The sequence below is a fragment of the Humulus lupulus genome, chromosome 7 (assembly GCF_963169125.1).
Source record: "Humulus lupulus chromosome 7, drHumLupu1.1, whole genome shotgun sequence".
In the NCBI taxonomy this organism is placed as follows: Eukaryota; Viridiplantae; Streptophyta; class Magnoliopsida; order Rosales; family Cannabaceae; genus Humulus; species Humulus lupulus.
This window is the reverse complement of record NC_084799.1, coordinates 118,794,017-118,813,591: the sequence shown is the minus strand read 5'-3', so window position 1 is coordinate 118,813,591 and position 19,575 is coordinate 118,794,017. Positions and strand designations below refer to the sequence as shown.

General features: G+C 36.6%; 1 non-coding gene across 1 annotated transcript; it reads left to right on the top strand.

Annotated features, from left to right (window-relative positions):
• The first annotated feature begins 10,938 nt into the window (after positions 1-10,938).
• Positions 10,939-11,044, top strand: LOC133792856 (small nucleolar RNA R71). Its single transcript, XR_009874328.1, has one exon. It is a non-coding gene; the product is annotated as a small nucleolar RNA R71 (small nucleolar RNA).
• Positions 11,045-19,575: the final 8,531 nt, after the last annotated feature.

Here is a 19,575-nt window from a genome sequence, read left to right as displayed (position 1 = left end):
AATTAAGAACACACTCCCCCCCCCCCCCCCCAAACTTAAAATCAACACCGTCCCCAATGGTGAAAACAAGCAAAAGAAGAAAAGGAAAACGCTCACCCAATTTTCTCTCATCCACTCAACTCAACAAAACCCCCCCGAAATGCATAACAAAAAATCCTATAAAGATCAAGGTTCTAAAAGGGTGTGGTGAAAAGAGATAATTATATATATATGTAAAGGTAGGCTAATGAGTGGCTAAGAAAGAAAAGTGACACTTAAGCTCAATGGGGTGACTAGGGATAAAAATGCATACAAGGTAGGCTTCAAAGGCTCAAATGGTCCAAAGATGGCCTAAATAATTTCATTGGTCTGGTATTGTCTAGGATTTCGCCTCAAGGAAAATCACTAAATAATTCTAGAAATGTAAGCTCTCACAAGAAACTAGCTCTTTCTCGGGTGTCAAAAATGTTTAATCAAGCTATGCACATACTAAAAAGAGAAATATTTTCATCAATCAATGGCTAGCAACATTCTCATCCAAAGAATTTAGTTGAAACTCAAGAAAGAAAGACATTCAGGTTCACTTAGATTGATTATATATTTTTTAAAGCTTTTCAAAGTCTTCATTGAGCCCCCTAGTCAAACATGAACAAAAGCAAAGAGTATCGCTAAAAAATTAACTAAACAACAAGACAGGAACATAACAATCAACAAGACAACACAGCAGCAATATAAAACAATAGACAATAAAAGGTTAACAACAAGATAGTTCAAAATAGGAATTAATTACAGAATAATAAATACAAATCAAAAGGTGGGTTAAAGAGGCTTCCTCCTCCTAGTCCTCGGAATCAGCATCCAAAGGACTAGGGTCATCATGCACAACTAGCGCAATCCAAACCTCCAAGATGGAGCTGAGGAACACTGGAAATGCAACAGTTGGTTTGTTGAAGTTTCGCTGGAGGGACTTGATGAGAGCGGCATCACACTTCTTAGCATACTTCCAGTAATCATGCTGCTGAGCTTCCAGAGACACCAACCGTCGAAGGATCTCCCTCTGCTGAGCAATGAGGTCGGTGAGTGCAGGAGCAAAGGGCGGAACTGGTGGAGGCATGGTGGAGGCCCCAGCTGTTGAGGCAGGCGCACAAGTTTGACCATTGATAGTCAAATCAATGTCTCGGCGCTCGAAAAGTATATCCTCTGTGGAGGCAAAAGGCACCCCTTCTCTAATGCACAGATGTGTAATGAGTGATGGGAAGAAAAACTTTCCTTTTTTCTTCCTGGCACAGCTAGTAATCTGCCTGGAGATCAACTGGCCCACATTGATACTCAGCCTAGCTAGCATACAGTATAGCAGGAGCACCCTCTCCTTGGACACCGTAGTGTCATGCGTGGTGGGCAACAAGCAGCACTTAAGAAAGTTTAACCACACTCCAGCTTCTGGCAAAATGGAGGTGTGCAAGAGAGTGTGCACACTGCCAGAAGATATGCACCACTGAGCTCTGGGGGTTGCAACACATTGCAGCGCCTTGTCAAAGTTATCAGGTGAAGGGGCCAAGATCATCTCATTATATGCAGCGTAGTCAACGCTGGCTAACCCAAAGAGGGCATTAATAGCCTCACCAGCAAAGGAGACAACTTTGCCTCAAACCAGCACTTCAGAATTCTCAGTAGAGGCTATGTTGGCATAGAACTCTTGCACCAAGGGAATGATAGCCTGCTCTGGTTTCTGACAGAAAAGTTCCCAACTATGCTACTCAATGACTGTACTGATAAAAGCGGGCACCTCAATAGTGGTAGGCAAAAATCCTCTTTCTGGAAACAACTTCTTTGTCTTAATAGACTCAAATTTGGCCTTGGCTTGAGCAGAAACAAATTTCGTTGTGGGACCTGAAGGGATAGTCTTTTTCTTGGTTTTAGGAGGTGGGACAGTTGTGTGTGTTGGCTGGGAGGCAGCTTTTGTGGTAGTGGAAGTCATTTGTTGCTTTGGTGGAGGTACGATTAATGCTTATTTGGCAGCTCTTTTGTATTTGGGTCAGGGTGGGGTTGATTTAGGTGCTAATGGGGTGGTTTTGGTTTTGTTTGGCTCATTTATGGTGATTGGGGAAGGTAAGAGTAATGGGGCAGTGGGAATCAATGGGGCAGTGTTTAGTTTGGTTTTGGTTTTGGTTTAGGTGGGGTCGGGGCTGGTTTGAATTTCTTTCGCTGGGCTCGTGATTTAGTGGTCATTTTGGGCAAGAAGGAAGCAGCTAAATCACAAGGCCACCACACAACAAAAGGAACACCTGAACAGTAATGCCACAGATTTTTCAACAAAATAACAGAGCAATATTACCACCCCTGAACAATAGGCCCCAGATTTTCCAACAGAGTTACCAACAGATTTGTGTGCTCACCAGATCAAAGACTAGCAATGACTCAAATGCCCAGTAATATACATAACACTATAAGAGAACAAGGAAAGGAATACCCCAGTTTTAGAGTGGCTCGGATGTGCCTAGGATGCCGAGTGGTGCTAGGGGTCACTGCTTGAAATCCGAGGGCTAGAGTCACGCCTGACCAAAGCTGATGCAGGGGATCTCGAATGCACCTGGGATGTCAAGGGGGAGATTCACGTGACTTGGGTCGCATGCCTAGAATATGCTAGGCGCCTTGCTGGACACGAGAAGAGGCACGGGCCTGTGGGAGTTGTGTGCCAGGAGTCGATTGGGCTCGGTCTGGGCTGGAGTGGCGCGCCTGGACGTCTAGGGTCATGGTCCTGGATGCTTCAGACCCGCATGCCTGGTGTACTTGGTGCGCGCACAGAGCCGCGCCTGGGTGAAATGGAGCGTACAAATGGATGTTTCCGAGGCTTGGGTCTGGGAAAATGGGTGGGCAAAGAGCTTCTCGGTCAGGGCCGTTTTGGATATGGCTGGTGAGGTTTGGGGATGGATGGGTGGTGGTGGCTCTCGGACTGGGTGGTGCCGAGGCTTGGGGTGCACACAGCTGGTTCTGGGTCTGGGTCTGGGTCTGGTTAGAGAGATACGAAAAATGGAGAAGATGATGATGAGGCATTAGGGTATTTGGCATAAACAGATATGTATATTTTATATATCTTATATATAATAGAAATTTCACTGAAATATAATATATATAGATTTCATATAGTTGTAGGAATATACATATATTGGTTAGTTTGTTTTTTTTAATACATATTTCTGTATATGTGTATGTTTATATAATTATATATTAACATATATATAGTATTATTATGAGTATTATTATAGATAGAAATACATATATATAAATATATATTTTGTAAATATATATAAATAGTATATATAGATAGGTGTTTCTCTGAATGAACCCACGACCTAGAATTTAACCTGCCCAGAATGCCACCACTTTGCTCTCGTTTTGCTTCAGCAACCCAAATTTGACATAACTCCCTTTTTCCGGAAATTGTTTGCGTGAATTTTGCTGAAGCAAAACTCTCGCAAAACCATCAGACTCCAAAATCACTTTCAAAACACCTTGTTTCTTACTTTCTCAACACCTGAAACACCAAAATACACATAAAACCACTCCAAAATATCACAATAAAATGGAATTAAAATTACAAAAAGTAAAATTAAAAATAAAAATAAAATAATTAAAAACACTCATATGCATTTTTTTTTTTCTGTTTTTCTCTCTTTTTTTATATACACTATTATTTTACACTTGCTTCTTTTTGAGTTGTCTTTAAATTAGTGCCTGAATCACTTGACAACCCAAAACAACCCCAGCTTTAAGGATCCTCCAAAGTGATGGAGGTCTTCTCGCGGTCGACCTCACCTCCCCAATAATGTTTCAGCCGCTGCACATTCACTTTAAACTCCCTTCCGGATTGATCTTCTCGAACTTCAACTGCTGCAAAGGGGTAAACTTGCACCACTATGAATGGGCCAAACCAACGGGACTTTAACTGGCCAGGAAACAACTTCAAGCGCAAGTTGAAGAGCAATACTTTTTGCCCCTTCTCAAAGACTCGAGCTTGAATTTTCTAATCATGCCACCTCTTAGTTTTCTCCTTGTACAACTTAACATTTTCATAGGAGAACAACCTCATCTCTTCCAACTCATTTAACTGTGACTTTCGAGCTTCTCCAGCTGCTTGGAGGTCCATATTCAGTTTCTTAATGGCCCAATATGCCTTATGCTCCAACTCAATGGGCAAATGGCAAGCTTTCCCAAAAACCAAATGATACGGTGACATTCCCAAAGGGGTTTTGAAAGTCGTTCGATAGGCCCAAAGAGCATCATCCAATCGCTGAGACCAATCCTTTCTACTAGGATTCACCACTTTCTCTAGGATTCCCCTGATCTCCCTATTGGATATTTCCGCTTGACCATTAGTTTGGGGGTGGTAGGCAGTGACAATCTTGTGCTTCACACTGTATTTGGCTAACAACGCTGCCAAAATCTTGTTCACAAAGTGGGTTCCTTCATCACTTATAAGCGCCCTTGGAGTGCCAAAACGGGTGATCACATGCTTATGTAAGAACTTCAAGACCACCTTGGAATCATTAGTAGGACTTGCCACTGCTTCAACCCACTTAGAGACATAGTCAACAACCACCAAGATATACAAATTTCCAAATGATGGTGGAAATGGCCCCATGAAATCGATTCCCCAAACATCGAACAAATCCACTTCAAGGATGCTATTCAAAGGCATTTCACTCCTTGCTGAAATATTTCCAACACGCTGGCAATGGTCACATCTCTTAGCAAATTCATGAGCATCCTTGAAGATAGAAGGCCAATAATACCCCGATTGAAAAACCTTAGCAGCTGTCCTTTGCCCACCAAAATGTCCACCATAAGGAGCTGAATGACAATGCTCAAGTATGCTTGAAACTTCATCCTCATGCACACAACGCCTCATGATTCGATCTGAACATTGTTTGTACAAATAAGGCTCATCCCAATAATAGAATCTCACATCATGAAAGAACTTCTTCAGCCGTTGCCTATTCAAATCAGGTGGCTGCAAACCACTCACCAAATAGTTGACAAAATCAGCGTACCATGGAGTAGTGGTTTGGTTCACAACCAACAATTGCTCATCAGGAAATGTCTCTTTAATAGGACCTTCATTTTGCTCTTCACTTCTAGCTTCAAGTCTAGATAAATGGTCAGCCACTTGGTTCTCCGTTCCTTTTCTATCCCGAATTTCCAAGTCAAATTCTTGAAGAAGCAACACCCATCGAATAATTCGTGGCTTAGCATCCTTTTTGGCAATTAGATACTTGATCGTTGAATGGTCTGTATAAACCACCACTTTAGTCCCCACAAGATAAGCTCTAAACTTGTCAAAAGCAAACACCACTGCCAAAAGCTTTTTCTCGGTGGAGGTATAGTTCAATTGGGCATCGGCTAATGTCTTGCTTGCATAGTAAATGGAATGAAAAACCTTCTCTTTTTGCTGCCCAAGTACAGCACCCATAGAAAAATCACTAGCATCACACATCAATTCAAAGGGGAGAGACCAATCCGGAGCTACAATGATGGGTGCGGTGATAAGAGCCTTTTTTAAAGTCACAAATGCTTCTTGACACTCCTTTGTGAACTCAAATGCTCGATTTTGCTCAAGTAAGGAACAGAGAGGCTTAGAAATCTTTGAAAAATATTTTATAAACCTCATATAGAAGCCCGCGTGTCCCAAAAAGCTTCTAATCCCCTTGACTGTAGAAGGTGGTGGAAATTTTTCAATGACTTCCAGCTTTGCTCTATCCACTTCTATGCCCTTGTTAGAAATTCTATGGCCCAACACAATGCCTTCTTGAACCATTAAATGGCATTTTTCCCAATTGAGTACCAAGTTTGTTTCTTCACATCTAGCCAAGACTTGCTCCAAGTTAGTCAAACAAGTGTCAAAGGACTCCCCAAATACTGAAAAATCATCCATGAAGACTTCAAGAGACTTCTCCACCATATCTGAGAATATTGCCATCATACAACGTTGGAAAGTGGCTGGGGCATTGCACATCCCAAACGGCATCCTTCTAAAGGCAAAGGTTCCATAAGGACAAGTAAAGGTAGTCTTCTCTTGGTCTTCTAGCGCGATGAAAATCTGATTATAGCCTGAATACCCATCAAGGAAACAATAAAACTCCTTTCCCGCCAACCGATCAAGCATTTGATCAATGAATGGCAGCGGGAAGTGGTCTTTACGAGTAGCCTTATTCAACTTTCGATAGTCCATACAAACACACCACCCCGTCACTTGTCTTGTGGGAATCAACTCATTATTGTCATTAGCCACCACCGTGACTCCACCTTTCTTAGGAACACACTGAATTGGGATGACCTAAGAACTATCGGGAATTGGGTAAACAATTCCATAATCAAGCCACTTAATTATCTCTTTTCTAACTAGTTCCTTCATGATAGGATTAAGCCTTCGCTGCTGCTCAACAGAATTATTACAACAATCCTCCAACAGAATTTTATGCATACAAAATGAGGGACTTATACCCTTGATATCCGCTATGGTCCAACCAATGGCCCTTGTATACTTCTTCAAAACAGCCAGCAACAAACTCTCTTTTTCAGCTCCTAACATGGCTGAAATAATCACAGGTAAGGTCTCATTATCTCTCAAATAAGCATACTTCAAGTGACTAGGCAAAGGCTTCAACTCTAATTTTGGTGGCTCTTGAATAGAAGGCTTAGGAGGCTTAAAATTCCTTTCTGACAAGTCCAATGACTCAAAAGGCCTCCTAACTTTAGCAAAGGGCTGCTTTGACTCCACCCATGTAACTTGGCTTTCTTCCTCTTCACTTAAGTCTTCAAGCTCTTCAAGCGACCTCACCCCCTTCCATCTTTAAAAGCTTCCTTGTGGAATTTTGCAGCGACAATAGACTCAATTACACTTAGCCTAGAGCATTCTTCAACCTCATCTGAAAACTTCATAGCGTTGAACACATTGAAAGTCACTTGTTGGTCATTCACCCTCATAGTAAGCTCCCATTTTTTTACATCAATCAAGGTCCTCCCGGTAGCTATAAATGGCTTACCCAAGATAATAGGAACATCTTTATCTGCTTCATAATCAAGAATGATGAAATCAGCCGGAAAAATGAATTTATCAACTTGTACAAGAACATCTTCAATTTTTCCTTCTGGGTGTGCCATAGAACGATCTGCTAATTGCAAAGTGACTATGGTTGGTCTTGCTTCTCCAATCCCCAACTTCTTGAAAATTGACATGGGCATCAAATTGATACTAGCCCCCAAGTCGCAAAGTGCTCTACCAACGTCTCTACCACCAATAGAACAAGGAATTGTGAAGCTGCCCGGATCCTTCAATTTAGGAGGAATTTTACTCTTCAATATAGCACTACAACCTTCAGTCAACACCATTGTTTCAAATTCACCAAGCCTCCTCTTATTTAGTTAAAATATCCTTCAAAAACTTCACATAGTTGGGCATTTGCTCCAAAGCTTCCACCAACGGTATATTGATGTGAAGTTGTTTCAAAACATCTAAAAATCTCCAGAATTGACCATCTTATTGCTGATTTTGAATGTGCTGAGGAAATGGTGGAGGTGGCTTGCTTATAGGCTTTCGTAGCATTTTGCGGAGGAATTGCTGCAGCAATTGCTTCAGGATCAGCAATTAAAACTTTTGAATTCATAGCTTTGTCTCCCTTGTCCACACTACTTTGGATTAAAGTGGGCTCGCTATTTCTAGTACAATTCTCCTCAGTCAATTCCATATTTTTACCACTCCTCAAGGTAACCGCCTTGCAATGCTCCTTACCATCTTTCCTTGGGTTTTCAGTATCACTAGGAAAAGTGCCTTGTGGTTTATTCCTTAGCTCATTAGCTAGCTGCCCCAATTGAATCTCTAGGTTCCTCAAGGATGCCGCTTAGCTCTTAATCACACATCATTCTTGGCCATATATTCTTTCATTAAACTCTTCATAGAGCTTGATTGAGACACTTGAGAAGGAGGTGGTTGATGTAACGCCCTGGCTACCCCAGAACAGTTACGGTGAACAGTGAACCGGAAATTTGACTCGCTACCGGAGTCCCCTGGTTAAAAACGTGATCTAAGTGTTATTATTAGGTTAAGGTGTAAAAACCAGTAAAAAGGGAAAGGATACTTTGCATTAAGTATATAAACTGCTCATGAGCCATTAAAAACGTTTACAAGTTGTTTAAAGTACAAAATGGTCGCTAATGTTTCAATTTACAATCCCTGCCGACCTAAGCGGCAAAAATAGGGTAAACCCCTAGTCCCTCTGAGAACTCCTTGGCCGTGGTGGTCAAGCAGCCGCATATGTACACAACACCACCTAAGCTCTCCACTCAAGGTTGGGTGAGCTTCTCTTTCCCTTTACCTGCACCACATAGCACCCATGAGTCAAGGCCCAGCAAGAAAACACAGTAAAGCATGATATAATATCAACAATGATCATAATAATCATTTAGGACTATCAGTCCAAAACAGATAGGTGACAGTAGCAAAAGTCACAAAAGTGGGTACAACTCCCTTTAGCCATGTGATGATAGGGTCACCAGGGCTTAACTGTAAGTTATCCTTTCATAAGTTCGATCAGGATAGGTCTATGGTGAATGGTCACCAACATAACTTTTCTCATGACCATAGAGTCATACCCTTGGAACATCGTTCCCTAGCCATGTGACACCAGTCACCGGGGCCATATGCCCTGGCTTTGAGTACTAGTCGTAGACTAGCCAAGCGCTTATGAGTTCATCGACTTTAGGGTCGGTCCAGGATTAATGCCATAGAGCCATTCAATGCTGATATCAATTAGATCTAATCTTCATTTGGCCCGGCGTTCATAACGCTCTGCCATTTCTTACTCTTGGGTCAGTGTCCCTGACTAGTCAGTGCCATAAACAAGTAATCAACATTCACTCACATTTAATATGCAATTCATGTCCACATATATCAACCAACATGCTTCAGTAACAAACCATGCATGTCATATACATATATAGGGTGCAACTGTATTCATACACTGTTTTCTTACCTCTGGTTCGAGTGAAAGTTATTATAAGAACGACCCCTGAGAATGATCAATCTTTAAATTCCTTGACGGTCACCTGGTCATAACCAAAATATAGGATTCATCAATGAAAATGATAACAAAGGGGTTCCCAAACCAAAACCTAGCCTCCGAGACATCACACACTACTCAACCGGGTAATAGGTTCGACCCCGAGGCCTAAGGCTTGAATCCCCAAGCTAAAAACACAATTCTGGCCAAAAAGCCACTAAGAGCCGCAGCCCTCCCCAGCTGCGCCGCGGCGTGCCCCTCAAATAGAGGCGGCCCTCTCTATCAAACACCATGGGCCGCGGCACACCACAGCCATGCCGCGACTCAATACCCAGACCAGCCAAAAATCCAACACGCACCAGCTCGACCTCCCCTGTGTTTTCCCTTGGAACCAAGCCTTCAAACCAGCTCCAAACCTCCTCCAAACACTCAATTCAACCTCTAAACATCACCTATAACTCACCCTCATCAAAACCCAAGCTAAACATCAATCAAAACCTCCATAAATCCAAACTATCATCAAGAAATCACAAACTGAAATCTTAAACTAAAACAAAGTAAAAACTAGAAACTTATGGCTGAACTCACCTCAAATCCGAGTTTGAACCTCCTTCAATGGCTGAACCAAGTCTACAAACCCAGCCCCTTGATTTCATAGCTTGAAACCTCACTTTGAGCTCAAAAACTCCAAAGGAGAAATGGTGGAGAATGATGTACGGGAAGGAGAAGTAAAACCCTGTTTTGCTCTGTTTTCTCTACAGCCATCTAAAGTCATATAAATCCAAATCCAAATGACCTAAATGCCCCTAGGTCACTTAAGGTTTCTAAAATCATTCCAAGGGTAAAATTGGTACTTTCCACTTACCTCGTTAATCATAATTAACGCTTCCCAATTCCCGCTAATCTCAATATTCTCAAACACCAATAATTCATATCCCGTTACCCTATAATTCCCGGTAACGCTCTAATCATTAAAAGCACCCCGAGACTCACCCCGAGCCCCGAGCTTAAACCTGTTATGACCAAACCAATAAATTATACCTAAAGATTGTCTCATGCCGAAATACTCGAACCAATCCACATCATAATGTGGCCTCACAATATATCATTGACATGCAAACAAATATACAATTATGCCCTCAACGGGCCAAATTACCAAAACACCCCTATAAACAAATGTGAACCCACATGCATGCATTTAACATCATATTATAATATAATTCTCATAAACATGCATAAATTCATTTAATGGCATAATTAAACAGTTATGGCCCTCCTGGCCTACTAAACCAGCCATTAAACCATATTAGGGAATCCGGGGCATTACAGTTGAGCTCTTTGTTGTTGTTGAGAAAACCCCGGTGGATATGTAGGCTTGCTTTGCATTGGTGCTCCACTTGAACTAGCTCCTTGACCCCCCCCCCCCCCCCCCCCCCATGAGAAGTTTGGATGCAGCCTCCACCCCGGATTGTAAGAGTTCGAATATGGGTTATTTCGGTTGGCATTTTGATTCCCCACATAACAGACTGAAGCGGGATTCAAAGGACAACTCTCAAATGCGTGCCCATCTCCACAATAAACACAAGATACATCGGCAACTTGTCTCATGGCAGCTGGTTGTACCATTCCCCCCAAACTCATGTTCTTGAGAAGGTTATTCATTGAAGAAACTTGAGCGATCAAAGTTGTCAATGCATCCACTTCAAGTCTACTAGCCACTTTTCAACTTGTTGAGGCTCTAACATTGGACCATTGATAATTGTTGCTAGCTATCCTCTCCAAAATCTCATAGGCTTCATTGTAGGACTTAGAGAGAATAGCCCCATTAGCTGAAGCATCTAACATCATGCGAGTGGAAGAATTGAGCCCATTTTAGAATGTTTCCATTTGTATACAATGCGGAATCCCATGGGGTGGGCACTTTCTCAATAACTCCTTGAATCTCTCCCAAGCTTAACAAAATGATTCATCTTCCAACTGCTGAAATAACATAATTTCATTGCGAAACTGTGCATTTTTGGTAGGAGGGAAGTACTTCATCAAGAATTTTTCAACCAACTCATTCCATGTAGTCACCAAGTCGGGAGGAAGGGTGTTTAGCCAAGCTCTAGCTCTATCCCTCAAAGAGAAAGGAAACAATTTCAACCTTAGGGCCTCGTCACTCACTCCTTGTAGCTTGAAAGAATCACTCACCTCCAAAAATGAACGGAGATGAAGATGAGGATCCTCAGTAGGCAGCCCACTAAATTGACCCACTATTTGCAGCATTTGGAACATCACGGGCTTTAACTCAAATTGGGGTGCTTGAATTTCAGGCCTAACAATGCCCGGATTAAGCTCATTGAACATGGGGGCAGCATACTCCCTTATGGCTCTATCTCTATCATCAGCCATAGCAATTGCGTTAGTGACATTATTAGCACCCTCAACTCCTTCAACCTCTTTAGCCATATTAAGGTTGCTTTGAGCCCATTGTTCCCTTAGTCTTCTTCTAACTGTTCTTTCAATCTCAGGGTCAATAGGAGCTAGTTCAATGTCTTCTTGTTCGTTCATACAGTAAATCACCTGAGAAAACACAAGGGCAAGCAAACAAAGTCAGCTCGACAAAGAAAAAAATTAAATTGCAAGTAATTGATATTACTAAAATTTCTAATTCCAATCCCCGGCAACGGCGCCAAAAACTTGTTGTGATAAATTTAATATTTGATTTTAAATACGCAAGTGCACGTAATCACACAAGTAATATAATGATAGGTAAATCGTCTCCACAAGGATTGCAAAATACAAAAATAAGCAAAACAATTACTAAACAACTTATAAGTACTAAAAATCAAATGGGTTGTTTTTAGGCTAAACAAAATATTAAAAAGATGGAATTACTGAATTTAAAAACTGAACTGAACAAGAAAATTGAGAGAAATATATGGATTGCAAAATGGACTTGAATTATTGAATTCCCCTATATTAATCATCCTGAACAAATTGCGGATAGATTGCGGCAGCAATATTCTAGCAAAACTCCCAGGTTAACAAGAATTCATTTAAACACTCATAAAACTTTCCCAAATTTTATGACATTAATTCTTCTACATAATTAAACATATTCCTATGCAAAATCAGATTTAAGAATGCAATTCAAAGTTCAATTCTCAAAAGTTACACAAGGCAAATAACATATCCCTATGTTACTTACTAACATAACCTAACCTAGATTATGACTTGTGTCATCCAAGCTTTTCCCATTACATTTAATCTTTCCAGCATTAAACATAATTAAATAACTTGTCATTGCTGGCCAAACAACAACAAGAAATTAATATAAGCACACTTGAATGAACAAAGGAGATTTTACTAAAATAAAGTGCAAGAAATTGATAGACTATAACATAGGGTTCATCAACAATTCAAGCCACCTAAAAATTAGTTCATGGCTGAGTTCATAAACATTAATCCACAATCAAAACAACCCATAATATTCAGATTTATAAATCAACTCAGAAAATGATAAAATAAAGTTTAGGAAGAGAAGAAAGAACAAATCCAAAATGATGCTTGAGCTTTCTTTGTTTGTCCTCCTTCTTCCTTGTTGATATTCTGAGTTTTTCTCTTTTCTTTTGCTTGCTGGTTTTTTCCAAAAATAGCTGCTACCTTCATATTACGGCTGATGCCTTCTTTTTTGTATTCTAGGTTTTGTCATTTCTTTCCAAAAGTACCATATTGCCCCTTTTTCTCAAAAAACATGACTTCCTCATTTCTCTTTTGTCCTTTTCTCCAGTATGTTGACTAATTATTTCTGACCTTGCCACCTCAGCCAAAATTTTCAGCTTACCCATTGATTGCCACGTGTTCCATGAGCCCAAAAGCTGCCTGATCAAAATGCTTCTGTTTTGCTGCAGCAAACCTGATAATTTAGCCATCAACAACAAAATTGAATCAAAATAGTTTCACATGTTAGTTCACTCCTTGTGTGAATATTTATCCATGAAACTATTACCTTTAACCCAATAGCTATTAAAAACTAAAAAAAAAAAATTAAACTTAATTAAGATAATGAAAACATCAAAATTCGCTACAAAAGCTAAAAATAAACTAACATCACCCATTATTTTTTTTCACAATTATAAGTTCAAAAGCACATGAAATAACTCTTTATTCAAGAGTTGTCAAGAGGACCGAGATTTTTGAGTATTCTGAGCGTAACATTTGGCCTTGGTGCAAGACTATCCTCTGCCCAAGTTGTAACCGTAAAGGAACTTACTATTTCGGTGAGTTTCCTCCGATAATACAAGTAATTCATGGACTAGGCCTTGTTAATGGTCGAACCACGTAAAAATTAATACTTCTTGTTTCTTTTCTTGTCTTTGTTGAGTTGACGAAAAAATGGGTCACCAAAGTAGCTTTATTTTAACCATAGCTAGCAGGTACTTATTTTTATATAATTGCATTTGATAATATAAATGATATCATTTTGAGTTCGGTTATGCTTTCTTTAGAAAGGTCAGATCCGCGCGGAGGAACGGCCAAAAAAGATGAGCAAGCTGGGAATAAGGATGATATGGTTAATATCATGTGAGAATTTTTAATTGTGCTGCAATAAGCGTGTGAGAGGGGCTGTGAGTTCTTTCAATTTTTCTTATGCATTCCAGGTCTTTTAAAACTTCTCCATGAAGAATTAAAGTATTGTGATACTTAGTTTAACAATTGTGTAAAATAATTGAAAATTTTGTGCTTTATAGCATCTTTAATGTGCACTACTGTTTTACAATGCATGCAATTGACAAATATGTATGCCTAGTCATATTAGGGGAATTACAAAATACACCCTTAATTTACCAATAAAATATTATGTGCAACTTACAATGACATTTAGGTCCTCATTAAAAATAAATTTTTTAATCTAAAAACTACAATCTGGTGACCAAAACCGGTTACTTCCTATTTTATTTCTATTATTTACCTTATGGTGGACTTGAACCTATAAATAGGGGTTTTGTGCAAATGTATAAAAGTAAGTAAATATCTATATTTTTAATTTTGTAGTAAAATAGTTGTGATAGTCAGAATCTCGTGATCCACAAGGGGAAAGACCGGATAAAAGTTGTGCAATCCCACACCGCCTGGGGCAGGTCAAGTGTGATGATTCTAAGACTGTGTAGGTATGGGACTATACAGTTGAAGAGGGCTTAATTATATTGATGGGTACTACCTATATCAACAATATGCATCTTCTTTTCGGTAGGCCATCACTTGAGAACTCAAAAGTTAAGCGTGCTTGACCTGGAGTAATCTCAAGATGGGTGACCTTCTGGGAAGTTTTTCCAGAAAGCGTGCGAGTGAGGACAAAGCACGCTGGAAAGACTCGTGTTGGTTTGTAGGGTCAGTCGTCATTCCAAAAAGCAGCCATAGTGACATGAGGTGTTACAATAGTCTAACCATTTTTTAATATTATATATTACCAAATATACCCTTTAGCAAATTACTATTTTATTTTAAATATTTTAATATTATGGTATATGTATATTTGTTTTTATTTTAAAGTTATTTTGATTTTTTTTCATTTTTTATGGGTTGTTGAATGATATATCATACCACAAAATACATATACTGAGTTGAAAAATAATATACCAACAAAACATACAAAATTGTTACTAAAAAATGTATATACTATACTAACAAAATTATATACTACCAGTAAAATGTATATAGCATGATACAAAATTATGTACTACCATTATGTATAATAAGATAGAAACTAAATATCATAAAAAAATGATATATCATACCACATAAAACCTATACACTACTTAGAAAATAATATGCCAACAACCCATAAAAAATTTAAAAAATCAATATAATTTTAAAATAAAAACTAATTAAACAAAAAACTAATATACATATACCACTATTTTAAAGTCATGTGCTCCTATATAAATAAAAAAGTTATAGAAAATGGCAATTTAGGTAATCAATTTTGAAAAGTGTCATTTCTCTACAATTAAAAAAATGAGTACATTAGCATCTTGATGCCCTTGTTTTGGGTCATTTACTATAATTTCTCAAGATTTTTCATAATAGTTCAATAGTGTGTACCCAATATTCAGTACTATCACAATAAAATACATAAAATATAAAACTATCAAAAAAAAAATTACGAGCGTTATCCAACCCGCTGTAATACAAGCCGGGTTGGAATCAAAGTCCTATATAAATGTAAGTATATAAATATATATATATATATAAACATATTATAGGGAAAATTTCATGTTTTGTTCATAATAACACACTAATTCAAAAATATGACAAAATTATGTGGCATCCTAAAAATAGGCTTGTTTTGAATTTTTTTACTATAATGCCCCTCTCATTAACTCTTCTCTTTCTCTCTCACACTCTCTATTCCTCTCTCTACTATGGCGACACCATCACCACCACCACCACTACCTCACCATTGAAGCTCCTTTTCTTACTCAAAAATTGTTTCTCTCTATCATTTCTCCTTCGGATCTCTACCCATGACCATCCTTTAGATCGAAGCATCATTCAAGCACCTACCCCCATTAGCACCACCATTGAAGGACTCGTCAAAATTGTGTGTTCTACATACAAAATTTAAGATTTTACATGGTCTAATCTTGTAGATCTCGAAAAAATACCAAAATTTTAAAAGAAAAAAAATCATCTGAAACTGACATGTGAGTGAAAAGATATGAACCTCCAAAATTTTTGACAAATTTCAGCGCAGAGTATCGAAAAAGCATCGTTTTTGCCAAAAATCAAGTTTTCATGATTGCATCGAAACAACATCAATTTTGTATCGAAATGGCATCGATTTTGCATCGAAAAAGCATCGTTTTGGCCAAAAATCAAGTTTTCATGATTGCATCGCAAGAGCATCGAAACAGCATCAATTTTGTATCGAAAAAGCATCCAAGTTTTCATTATTTCATCGCAAGAGTATCGAAAGAGCATCAATTTTGCATCGTTGCAGTCATAAAAACTTTTTTTTTTTGCCAAATAATACAAAATTGATGTTGTTTCGATGCTCTTGCGATGCAATCATGAAAACTTAATTTTTGGTCAAAACGATGCTTTTTCGATGCAAAATCGATGCTTTTTCGATACAAAATCAATGTTGTTTCGATACTCTTGCGATGCAATCATGAAAACTTGATTTTTGGCCAAAACAATGCTATTTTTATGCAAAATCGGTGCAATTTCCATACAAAATTGATGTTGTTTCGATGCTCTTGCGATGCAATCATGAAAACTTGATTTTTGGCCACGATGCAAAATCGATGCAATTTTGATGCTCTGTGTTAAAATTTGACAAAACTTTGGAGGTTCATATCTTCACTCAATTGTCCGTTTTGTTTTTTTCATTTTGGTATTTTTTTCGAGATCTACAAAATTATATCATGTAAAATATTAAGATTTGTATGTAGAACACACAATTTTGACGAGTCTTTCAATGGTGGTGTTAATCGGGTAGGTGTTTCAATGGTGCTTCAATCCAAAGGATAGTCATGGGTAGAGATCCTAAAGAGAAATGATAAAGAGAAACAATTTTTGAGTGAGAAAAAAAGTTTCAATGATGAGGTAGTGGTGGTGATGTCCTCATATCAGAAAGAAGAATAGAGAGTGTGAGAGATAGGTTAAGAGAGAAAGAAAAGAGTTAATGAGAGGGTTATCATAGTAAAATAAAAAAAAAAAATTAAAAATGCTTATTTTCAGATGGCACATAATTTTATTATATTTTTGAATTAGTGAGTGTTCCCGTGCATAAATCATGAAATTTCCTATTATAGAGTAGTAGAGATCACATTTTGAACATAGATGTTTGCGTCATTCTCAGTTGATATCACAGTTTTGTTTTCATTATCATTCCACTGTCTGTACCGCCACGCATGCAGAACATATCTCTCTATAATTTCCATGCATTAAATACCAAATATTGGACTAGAAACTACTAATTCATTCTCACATATATGGTCGACCTTACCATTTATATATATAATTAATATGTATGACACATTTTATTTTCATCATTGCTCCGCCAGCTTTTTCTTCCCATGATGTTACTTCACGCTCACGTACACGTACGTAATAAAACAATATCATTATATATGAGAGATGTTAAATGTATTATTTTTCTACTCTTAAAAAAAAAAAAAAAAAACTCTCTTCATATCTTAACATTTGCTACATATATATCAATAATAATATATTTATTATATGCCATGTATATAAATACTTTTTTATTTAATATGTAGCACACCTTGCCAAGACGCCATCCATTGGCGAAACAGGGGTTCAATGAAATGCTTTCTATTGTGATTTAATTATATACATATATTAGATATAGATCCTCATTGCTATGTTTTCATTATTCATATTATCTATTGTTTGCTAGTAAATTTTAACTTTCAAATAAAGGAATATAAAAATAAAAGGAAATACCCAAGTTACTGGTTAAATTCTTTTATCATTAATCCAGAAATTCTACCATAATAATAATAATAATAATGGACCTCTCAAATGGTGAAACGTAAGAATGAAAAAGATCGATAATTACTCAGTTATGTAGGCTAATGATGATTAAAAGTTCACAAGCTAGCTAGTTCAGAATATAAATGTATATAAATATATATATATATATCAGAAAGAAAAGAAGAGAAAAGTTTTAGGTGGGCAGGTTAATTTGGAATGTAGAAAACATGTAATGATAAGAAGACTCAAACAAAAGTAATAATGATAATAAGAATGCGATAACCTATGCATTATTGTTCCTCACCAACACGACAAAAAGTTCAAGTGTTGCTCTTCGGATCAGTGATGAGGAGCCAAAGCTATTATGTTTGGTACTAAAACACCATTACTGCCTTAATTATAATATGCTTCAAATTCTTAATTTTACCATATATATCTCCAAATATACATGCATTATATATATATATATATGAATCATATAGATGCGAGGATTATTATTGCAAATATTATTAACTTCCCACTCAAAAAAAAAACTCTTCTCAATTTGTTAATGCATAAAACTAATCAAATGTGCAAGACATATATATAGTCTAGTTGTCACCACACTTTCCATTCTAATGAGAAAAAATAAATCCACTTTCTCTATATTGAAATATATAAATAAACAAATAGCACACATAAAAAGAAGAATTATTAATAAAACAAAGATTGTAATAAATAAATATATTTTTACATGTGATATTGGTGTGAATAATACGTGATGGAATAATCCAAAGGACAAGAAGAATATAACAAAACTAGAGAATGGAAGAGGACAATCAGAGGCTATCAGGCTATAGAGAGAAAGCGATTGAAAGGGAGAGAGAGAGAGAGAGAGTATTTGATGTGCAAGTACTTTGGACCCTAAACTTTATCTTACATTATCTAACTCTAGTCTACTATTCTTTAATTTATTAACAATGCAAGTATTTATTAATAGTTTTACTCATATTAAATGTTTATTAATAGTTGTACTTAAGTATTAATTCTTTTTTTTTACTAAATATTTGCTAATTTTATAAGATAATTATTTCAAATATTCCTTGAATAATTTTTAAAATCTATAAAATCAATTTTAAATTATTAAAATCTAAAAAATTAAATGGAAAAAATAGAAAGAATAAAAAAAAAATTGATACTTAAGGGTAAATATTAGTAGAGATTTAGTATTATTGTTGTAAATATTCCTTAAATTATTTTGAAAAAAAATATATAAAATCAATTTTAATTTATAAAAGCATATAAAAAATTAATAAAAATTAAATAAATATAAAAATTTAGAAAGAAAAATTGAATTTATTATTTAAGTGTCACTATTAATAAAGATTTAGTATTATTACCACATATATATTCATTAAATATTTTTTATAAAATATATAAAATCAGTTTTATTTATAACAAAAAATTATTTTTAAAGATTTGATATTAATAAAAATTTGATATTATTTCCATCAAAATCAAAATAAAAGAATTAATATTTAAATGAAAATATTAATAAAAATTTAGTATTTTTTCCACAAAAAAAATAGAATAGATATATAAGTGAAAGTATTTTAAAATATTTGTTAATTTTGACGCCATTATACATTTTAATAATAATTCCTCTTATTTAATCTTTAATGGTTTATTCATCTTCAATCAAATCAATTAGTATTTACAGATTTCTCAACACAATTCCATGATTTGATTAATGATATTGCTCATACGCCTCATTCTTGCTAAATTTGCTTAGTGGATGAAGATAATTGCTAAATTGACGACGAATTTTCCAACTTGAATTCAATATATTATTCTTATCATTTATTTAATAAAAATATGTTATTTTAGTGGATAAACAATACAATTCTTTTTTTAATGGATAAACAATATAAATCACAAACTAGTAAATACCTACAAAGGACATTAACACTAAACATTCTCGATTGACATGTTTTGGGTATAATTCTAGTATTTGAAACAAGTATTCTCAATTAAACGTTTTGTTTTAATATGATGACCAGTTTCAAAATTCATA